This window comes from Arachis stenosperma, chromosome 2, assembly GCF_014773155.1.
Source record: "Arachis stenosperma cultivar V10309 chromosome 2, arast.V10309.gnm1.PFL2, whole genome shotgun sequence".
NCBI lineage: Eukaryota > Viridiplantae > Streptophyta > Magnoliopsida > Fabales > Fabaceae > Arachis > Arachis stenosperma.
In genome coordinates, this window is record NC_080378.1 from 70,586,638 (window position 1) to 70,596,010 (window position 9,373).

At 36.9% G+C, this 9,373-nt stretch overlaps 1 non-coding gene across 1 annotated transcript; it reads left to right on the forward strand.

The window, feature by feature from the left end:
- The first annotated feature begins 991 nt into the window (after nucleotides 1-991).
- On the forward strand, nucleotides 992-1,099 carry LOC130964351 (small nucleolar RNA R71). The gene has a single exon (XR_009080448.1). It is a non-coding gene; the product is annotated as a small nucleolar RNA R71 (small nucleolar RNA).
- The last annotated feature ends 8,274 nt before the right edge of the window (nucleotides 1,100-9,373 follow it).

Genomic DNA, 9,373 nt, shown 5'->3' on the forward strand with positions numbered 1-9,373 from the left:
CCAAGGTATTTAGCAACTTGCTCTTCAGTGACATACTCATCCTCTTCAGAGGAAGAATACTCATCAGAGCTCATGAATGGCAGAAGTAAATCCATTGGAATCTCTATGGTCTCAGTGTGAGCCTCAGATTCCCATGGTTCCTCATTAGGGAACTCATTGGAGGCCAGTGGACGTCCATTGAGGTCTTCCTCAGTGGCGTTCACTGCCTCTCCCTCCTCTCCAAATTCGGCCATGTTGATGGCCTTGCACTCTCCTTTTGGATTTTCTTCTGTATTGCTTGGAAGAGTACTAGGGGGAGTTCAGTAATTTTCTTGCTCAGCTGACCCACTTGTGCCTCCAAATTCCTAATGGAGGACCTTGTTTCAATCATGAAACTTTGAGTGGTTTTGATTAGATCAAAGACCATGGTTGCTAAGTCAGAGTGGCTCTGCTTAGAATTCTCTGTTTGTTGCTGAGAAGATGATGGAAAAGGCTTGCCATTGCTAAACCTGTTTCTTCCACCATTATTGTTGTTGAAACCTTGTTGAGGTCTCTGTTGATCCTTCCATGAGAGATTTGGATGATTTCTCCATGAAGAATTATAGGTTTTTCCATAGGGTTCTCCCATGTAATTCACCTCTTCTATTGAAGGATTCTCAGGATCATAAGCTTCTTCTTCAGATGAAGCATCCTTAGTACTGCCTGGTGTATTTTGCATTCCAGACAGACTTTGAGAAATCAAATTGACTTGCTGAGTCAATATTTTATTCTGAGCCAATATGGCATTCAGAGTATCAATCTCAAGAACTCCTTTCTTCTGATTTGTCCCATTGTTCACAGGATTCCTTTCAGAAGTGTACATGAATTGGTTATTTGCAACCATTTCAAGGAGCTCTTGAGCTTCCGTAGGCATCTTCTTCAGATGAAGAGATCCTCCAGCAGAGCTATCCAAAGACATCTTGGACAGTTCAGACAGACCATCATAGAAAATACCTATGATGCTTCGTATAGAAAGCATATCAGAGGGACACTTTCTGATCAATTGTTTATATCTTTCCCAAGCTTCATAGATGGATTCACCTTCCTTTTGTCTGAAGGTTTGGACTTCCACTCTAAGCTTACTCAATTTTTGATATGGAAAGAACTTTGCCAAAAAGGCATTGACTAGCTTTTCCCAAGAGTTCAGGCTTTCTTTAGGTTGTGAATCCAACCATATTCTAGCTCTATCTCTTACAGCAAAAGGGAATAGCATAAGTCTGTAGACCTCAGGGTCAACCCCATTGGTCTTGACAGTGTCACAGATTTGCAAGAATTCAGCTAAAAACTGATGAGGATCTTCCAATGGAAGTCCATGGAACTTGCAATTCTGTTGCATTAGAGAAACTAATTGAGGCTTAAGCTCAAAGTTGTTTGCTCCAATGGCAGGGATAGAGATGCTTCTCCCATAGAAGTCGGGAGTAGGTGTGATGACAAGTCATCATATACCCATTTTTCAAGCTAATTTCACTTGTTTTGTTAGTCTTTATGCACTTTCTTGCTTCTTAAGTAAGTGATTTGGAGTGAAAATGCACAACTTCTTTAAATCAAGCAACCACCATGAAATTAATATTAATCCATGAGGTTTAAGCTAATTTTAATTGAATTTTAATTGATTTATAAGCCTCTTGAATTTAGTGATACTTTGAGTGGTTGTTTTGGTTTATTGTAGGTGAAGAAAAGAAAAGAAAAGGAAAAGCGTGGCCTAAGAAGTGTAGCCCAAGGAAAGGAAAGTGTGGTCAAAGCAAGAGGAAGTATGCCGCATGCAAAGGGGGAGGCAAACATTGCCCTCCACAAGGGCACACTGCCCTCTAGGAGGGCAACATAAGGGAACCAAGCAAGGAAGGCAACTCTGCCCTGCCCACTACAAGGGCAGAGCACAAAATTGTGCCTTGGAACCAAGAAGAAGAGAACCTTGCCCTGCCCTCCACAAGGGCAGTATCGGGCTCACCAAGGAAGAAAATCAAAGGAAAAATGTCACCCATGCATGCCACAAGAATCGAACACGGAACAAGGAAGAAGCAAGGAACTAAGGTTGAGTGCCGTGCCAAGAAACCAAGGAAATTAATTGAGCGTGTGTTCCAGCCGAGTTTTGAACACGGGACATCAAAGTGGAAACACTGCCCTGCCCTCCGCGAGGGCAGGGCAGCATTTTGTTGGTGCATGGATCTGGCGCACCAAGGCTCAAATCTGGCGCACCAAGGCTCAATTCTGGCGCACCATCACAATCCTGGCAGCACCAATTTTTCCTGCCCTGCCCTCCGCGAGGGCAGGGCAGCATTTTGCGCATCAAGGCTCAATCCTGGCAGCACCAAGCACGCACCGTGGCACATTCTGGCGCACCAATTTTTCCTGCCCTGCCCTCGGCGCGGGCAGGGCAGCGTTTTGCGCACCAACATGCACCAGGCCACACCAAAGCTGCACCAAAGCCGCACCAACATGCACCAAATCCTGCCCTGCCCTCCACAAGGGCAGGGCAGCCTCCTGGGAGCAACTTTTCATGGGCCGAAAATTCAAATTAAAACCCCATTTTAATTCATTTCTTCACCAATTCAAAAGCCCATCCAAATCCAAAAATCCAAGAATAGAAAGTGTATAAATAGGAGTTAGTTTGTTGTAATTAGGACCTTTACTTTCACTTTTGACCTTTTGACATATCTTGGGCTTAGCTTTTGGAATTTTGCACTCTCTTTGAGCTTTGAATTTCTGGCAATTGTTCTTGAGAGACTTGACCGAGAGTTCAGAGGATTAAGGGAGAATTGACTGATCTCCTTCCTCATTCTTGCTCGGGCAATTCTACTCTTCTGTTTCTGAGTTTTGGGTGTGAGAAATTGAGGAAATTCTGTCTCAATTCCCATTCAAACTCTCTTCAAATCTTTTTCTGCACAATTCAATTTCACTTCTGTTACTTTTACTGCTTCTTCTTCAATTATCTACCAATTGCTTTGAGAGCTTGGATCTAGGAAGGCAAATAGAGATCTAGGCTCTGCTACCTAGTCTCTTGAGACCTGAGACCCAATTTTACTTTTGGTTCTTCTGTGAACCCTGCTGCACTTTAATTTCATTTTCTGTTTGAATCTCTGTTTGATCCAATTCATCTTCTACTCAATTACTTGTTGCAATTTAATTTCTCTTTGTTTAGTTTTTGCAATCCCAGTCCTCAAATCCCTTTTACATTCAAGCAATTTACATTTTTTGCCATTTAAGTTACTGCTATTTACATTTCTTGCACTTTAAGTTTCAGTCATTTACTTTCTTGTTCTTTAAGATTCTGCAAGTTTACTTTCCTGCTCTTTAATTTACTGCAATTTCCCTTCTCCCTTTACATTTCAAGCAATTTATCTTCTGTTAAATACAACCCACTCAACTAAAACTTGATTCGCTTGACTAAATCAACCACTAAACTAAAATTGCTCAATCCTTCAATCCCTGTGGGATCGACCTCACTCATGTGAGTTATTATTACTTGATGCGACCCGGTACACTTGCCGGTGAGTTTTGTGTTGGATCGTTTTCCACACATCAAGGTGCAGTAAAGTCACCCAGCACCTTCCTTGCATTGTTGGCATTGTTGTTGTTTTCGGCTGCCATGGGTTCTTCTTCTTTGAAAATTTCTGTTAGGTCCTCTACAGAGAGTTGTGCCTTAGCTTCTCTTAGCTTTCGCCTCAAGGTCCTTTCAGGTTCAGGGTCAGCCTCAACAAGAATGCTTTTGTCTTTGCTCCTGCTCATATGAAAGAGAAAAGAACAAGAAAATATGGAATCCTCTATGTCACAGTATAGAGATTCCTTAAGGTGTCAGAGGAAAAGAAAAATAGAAGGAGAGGTAGAAGAATTCGAACTTATCAAGAAAGATGGAGTTTGAATTGTGCATTAAGGAATAGTGTTAGTCCATAAATAGAAGGATATGAGAAGAGGGGAAGAAATTTTCGAAAATTAAGTAAAAGATTTTAAAAACATTTTGAAAGACACTAATTGATTTTCGAAAACCAAGAGTGGAAAAGAAATCAAGTGATTTTTGAAAAAGATTTTGAAATTAGAAATTAAAAAGATATGATTGAAAAGTTATGGTTTTAAAAAGATGTGATTGAAAAGATATGATTTGAAAAACAATTTAAAAAAAAGATTTGATTTTTAAAAATTAATGACTTAGCTAACAAGAAAAGATATGATTCAAACATTAAACCTTTCTCAACAGAAAAGGCAACATACTTGAAATGTTGAATCAAATCATTAATTGATAGCAAGTATTTTTGAAAAAGGAAAGAAATTGATTTTGAAAACCTATGATTGAAAAGATATGATTTGAAAAAGATTTGATTTTGAAAAAAAAAATTTGAAAACTTGAAAAAATTTTGAGTTAAAAACAGAATCTTCCCTCTTGTGCCATCCTGGCGTTAAACGCCCAGAATGGTGCACATTCTGGTGTTTAACGCCCAAAGCACTACCCTTTTGGGCGTTAAACGCCCAGCCAGGCACCCTGGCTGGCATTTAAATGCCAGTCTGCCTTCTTCACTGGGCATTTTGAACGCCCAGCCTTTTCTGTGTAATTCCTCTGTTGTATGTTCTGAATCTTCAATTCTCTGTATTATTGACTTGAAAAGACACAAATTAAAAATATTTTTGGATTTTTAATAATGAGGAATAATCAAAATGCAACTAAAATCAAATAACAATGCATGCAAGACAACAAACTTAGCAGTTTGTATACTACTGACACTAACAAAATGAGAATGCACATGAGAAATAACAAAACACTCAAGTCAAGAGAATTCAAAGATCAGAGCAAGGAAATCATCAAGAACAACTTGAAGATTAATGAAGACACATGAATGAATGCAAGAAGAACAGAAACATGCAATTGACACCAAACTTAAAATGAGACACTAGACTCAACAAGAAACATACAATATTTTTGGTTTTTATGATTTTGTACTTTTTTTGGATTTTTCAAAAATTAAGTGGAAAAAGAAAATAAAGATATCAAAATTCTTAATGAGAATTCCAGGAATCATGCAATGTTAGTCTAAAGCATCAGTCTAAATGAATTAGACATGGCTTGCCAAGCTTCAGCAGGACATTGCATTCAAGAGCTAAATTGATAAGAATCAATCAGCTTTGGTGATGATAAGAGCATCACCTTGAAACACTAGAATTCATTCTTAAGAACTCTGAAGATAAATACCTAATCTAAGCAACAAGATGAACCGTCAGTTGTCCAAACTCGAAACAATCCCCGGCAACAGCGCCAAAAACTTGGTGCACGAAATTGTGATCATCAATGGCGCCATCAACATGGTACGCTCATTGCAATCTCAACTCTTTATCACAACTTCGCATAATTAACCAGTAAGTGCACTGGGTCGTCCAAGTAATAAACCTTACGCGAGTAAGGGTCGATCCCACGGAGATTGTTGGTATGAAGCAAGCTATGGTCACCTTGTAAATCTTAGTCAGGTAGATTCAAATGGGTATGGGTGATATATGAATAAAGCATAAAGATAGAGATACTTATGCAATTCATTGGTGAGAATTTCAGATAAGCGAATGGAGATACTTTGTCCCTTCCGTCTCTCTGCTTTCCTACTGTCTTCATCCAATCCTTCTTACTCCTTTCCATGGAAAGCTGTATGTTGGGCATCACCGTTGTCAGTGGCTACAGTCTCGTCCTCTCAGTGAAAATGTTCAACGCACTCTGTCACGGCACGGCTATTCATCTGTCGGTTCTCAATCAGGTTGGAATAGAATCCATTGAATCTTTTGCGTCTGTCACTAACGCCCAGCCTTCAGGAGTTTGAAGCTCATCACAGTCATTCAATCATTGAATCCTACTCGGAATACCACAGACAAGGTTTAGACCTTCCAGATTCTCTTGAATGCCGCCATCAATTCTAGCTTATACAATGAAGGTTCCGATTAAGGAATCCAAGAGATAAACATTCAAGCCTTGTTTGCTTGTAGAACGGGAGTGGTTGTCAGGCATGCGTTCATAAGTGAAAATGACGATGAGCGTCACATAATCATCACATTCATCAAGTTCTTGAGTGCGAATGAATATCTTGGAATAAGAACAAGCTGAATTGAATAGAAGAACAATAGTAATTGCATTAATACTCGAGGTACAGCAGAGCTCCACACCTTAATCTATGGTGTGTAGAAACTCCACCATTGAAAATACATAAGAACAAGGTCTAGGCATGGCCGTGAGGCCAGCCTCCCAATAATCTAAGAACTAGATGTCCAAAGATGATCTAGAGATCTGAAGTGATCAAAAGATGAAAATACAATAGCAAAAGGTCCTATTTGTAGAGAACTAGTAGCCTAGGGTTTACAGAAATGAGTAAATGACATAAAAATCCACTTCCGTGCCCACTTGGTGTGTGCTTGGGCTGAGCATTGAAGCATTTTCGTGTAGAGACTTCTCTTGGAGTTAAACGCCAGCTTTTGTGCCAGTTTGGGCGTTTAACGCCGGGCATTCTTGAGCTGATTTGGAACGCCGGTTTGGGCCATCAAATCTCGGGCAAAGTATGGACTATTATACATTGCTGGAAAGCCCAGGATGTCTACTTTCCAACGCCGTTAAGAACGCGCCAATTGGGCTTCTTTAGCTCCAGAAAATCCACTTCGAGTGCAGGGAGGTCAGAATCCAACAGCATCTGCAGTCCTTTTCAGTCTCTGAATCAGATTTTTGCTCAGATCCCTCAATTTCAGCCAGAAAATAACTGAAATCACAGAAAAACACACAAACTCATAGTAAAGTCCAGAAAAGTGAATTTTAACTAAAAACTAATAAAAATATACTAAAAACTAACTAAATTCTACTAGAAACATACTAAAAACAATGCCAAAAAGCGTATAAATTATCTGCTCATCAAAAAGCATTAACCAGTTTTTTCCAAGAGTCTACGCTCTCTTTTGGTTGGGCATCCAACCATAGCTTAGCTCTATCTCTTACAGCAAAGAAAAAGAGCATAAACTTGTAGACTTCAGGATTAACTCTATTAGTCTTTACAGTATCACAGATCTGTAAATACTCAGCTAAAAACTGATGTGGATCTTCCATTAGAAGTCCATGGAACTTGTAGTTCTGCTACAGAAGAGAGACTAACTAAGGCTTAAGCTCAAAATTGTTAGCTCCAATGGCAGGTACAGAGATACTTCTACCATAAAAGTCAGAGGTAGGCATGGTGAAGTTACCAAGGACCTTTCTTGGCTCCTCTAAAGGTTCGGCCATGTCTTCCCTTTCTTGTTCAAAGTTTTCTGAGAGGTTTCCTCTGGAGTGTTGTGCTTTAGCTAGTTGCAAACGCCTCCTTAGAGTTTTCTCAGGTTCAGGATCAGGAGTCAAGAGGGGTTCTTTATCTCTATTCATGGTCATAAACAAGAAAAGAAGAAAGAAAAAAAAAAGAAGAAAGCTTTTTGTGCTACATGGACAAAAGAGCTTTCATTGAGATGTGAAGAAAGAAGAAAAAGAGAGAAATAAAAGTGAAGATAGAAGAGAGAGAAGTAGAGTTCAAATAAATGGAAGTGATTAGAAGAAGAAGTACAAATAAAAAAGATAAATAAGAATTAAAAAATTTTTGTTTTTATTTTATTTAATAATAAAATTCAAAAATTAAGTTAATGATTTAAAAAGAATTGAAAACTAGATAGTGTATTTTCGAAAAAGAGAAAAGAGAAATAGGTGGGAATTTTCAAAAATTAAGAAGAGATGAGAGTTAGTTAGGAAGTTTTGAAAACTAAGAGAGAGAAGAGAAGTAATTAATTAAGAAAAGATTCGAATTAAAAATAAGATAAGAAGTAAGATAAGAAAAGATTTGAAATTAAAGTTTTGAAATTAAAAAGAGAAGAAAAGATAAGATGAGAAATTAAAAAGATTTGAAAAAGATTTTGACTTTAAAAATTGAAGTTAGAAAAGATAAGATAAGAAACAAAAAAGATTTGAAAAAGAATTGAAAGAGATAAGATTTGAAAATTGATTTTGAAAAAGATTTAATTTTAAAAATTGAAATTTGAATTCTTAAATTTGAAAATTTGAAAAAGATAAGATAAATTTTGAATTTTGAAAAAAAAAGATAAGAAAAAGATAAGATTTTTGAAAAAGATAAGATTTTTAATTTTGAAAAAAAATTTGATTTTTTTGAAAACTTGAAGACTAAGATATGATAAGATAAAATTTTGAAATTGAAATCTGAATTTTTAATTTAAAATTTTCAAAAATAATGGTTAATTAAAATTAGAAAAGCTATTTTTCTGATTTTTTATTTTAATGATGAAAGAGAAAAACAAGTAAAAGACACAAAACTTAAAATTTTTAGATCTAATGCCCCTAATTTTCAAAAATTTTGGAGGAAAATATCAAGGGACACCAAACTTAAAAATTTTAAGATCAAAACACAAAGAAGACACAAGAACACTTTGAAGACTAACAAGAACACGAAGAACAAGACTCAATAAATTTAAAGAACACACATAAAGAACACCAAACTTAAAATTTTTAGAAAACTAAACACAAATTTTCGAAAAATATAAAGAAAAACACAAGATGACACCAAACTTAAATACTTGACACAAGAATTAAACAAACAAAAAATTTTTGAAAATTTTTTTTTTTTGAAAGAAAGACTCAAAGTTTAGAAAATTACCTGGGACACAAACAAAAAGACTCAAAAGGAACGAAAATTTACCAAGAACAAACACAAAAGACTCAAACAAAGGAACAAAAATTAAACAAAGAAAGGACAAATATTTCTTGAAAAAGGTTTTAAAATTTTGAAAAAAAAATAAGGAAGAAGAAAACAAAAATTAAACAAAGAAAAGAAAAATATTTTTTGAAAAGCTTTTTTATTTTTTCAAAAATTAAAGAAGAAGAAAATAAAAATTAGAAGACTCAAATAAAATAAAAATCACCTGATCTAGGGAGCAAGACAATCCTTCAGTTTGTCCAAACTCAACAATCCGCGGCAACGGCACCAAAAACTTGGTGCACGAATCCCCACACTTTCGTACAGCTGCACTAGCAAGTGCATTGGGTCGTCCAAGTAATACCTGAGCGAGTCAGGATCGATCCCACGAGGATTGTGGATGGATGCAAGTTATGGTAATCTTGCAGGTCTTAGTCAGGCGGATCAAAAGGTTGTTGGAGTGATATAGTGAAAAAGGTCCAATATATAAACCGAGAAAGGAATAAAGTTGAAGATTGGAGTTACTTTGTCTTTCTGAATTAACTCTGGTATTGCTATCTTCTTTGCTTGTGAGTGATTTCTTCAATGGCAGGCTGTATGTGATCAACACCATGGGCCATGGTAATTGATCTCCTCAGCTACAGATTGAACGCCATTAGTCGTGGTCATCCTATTCAAAA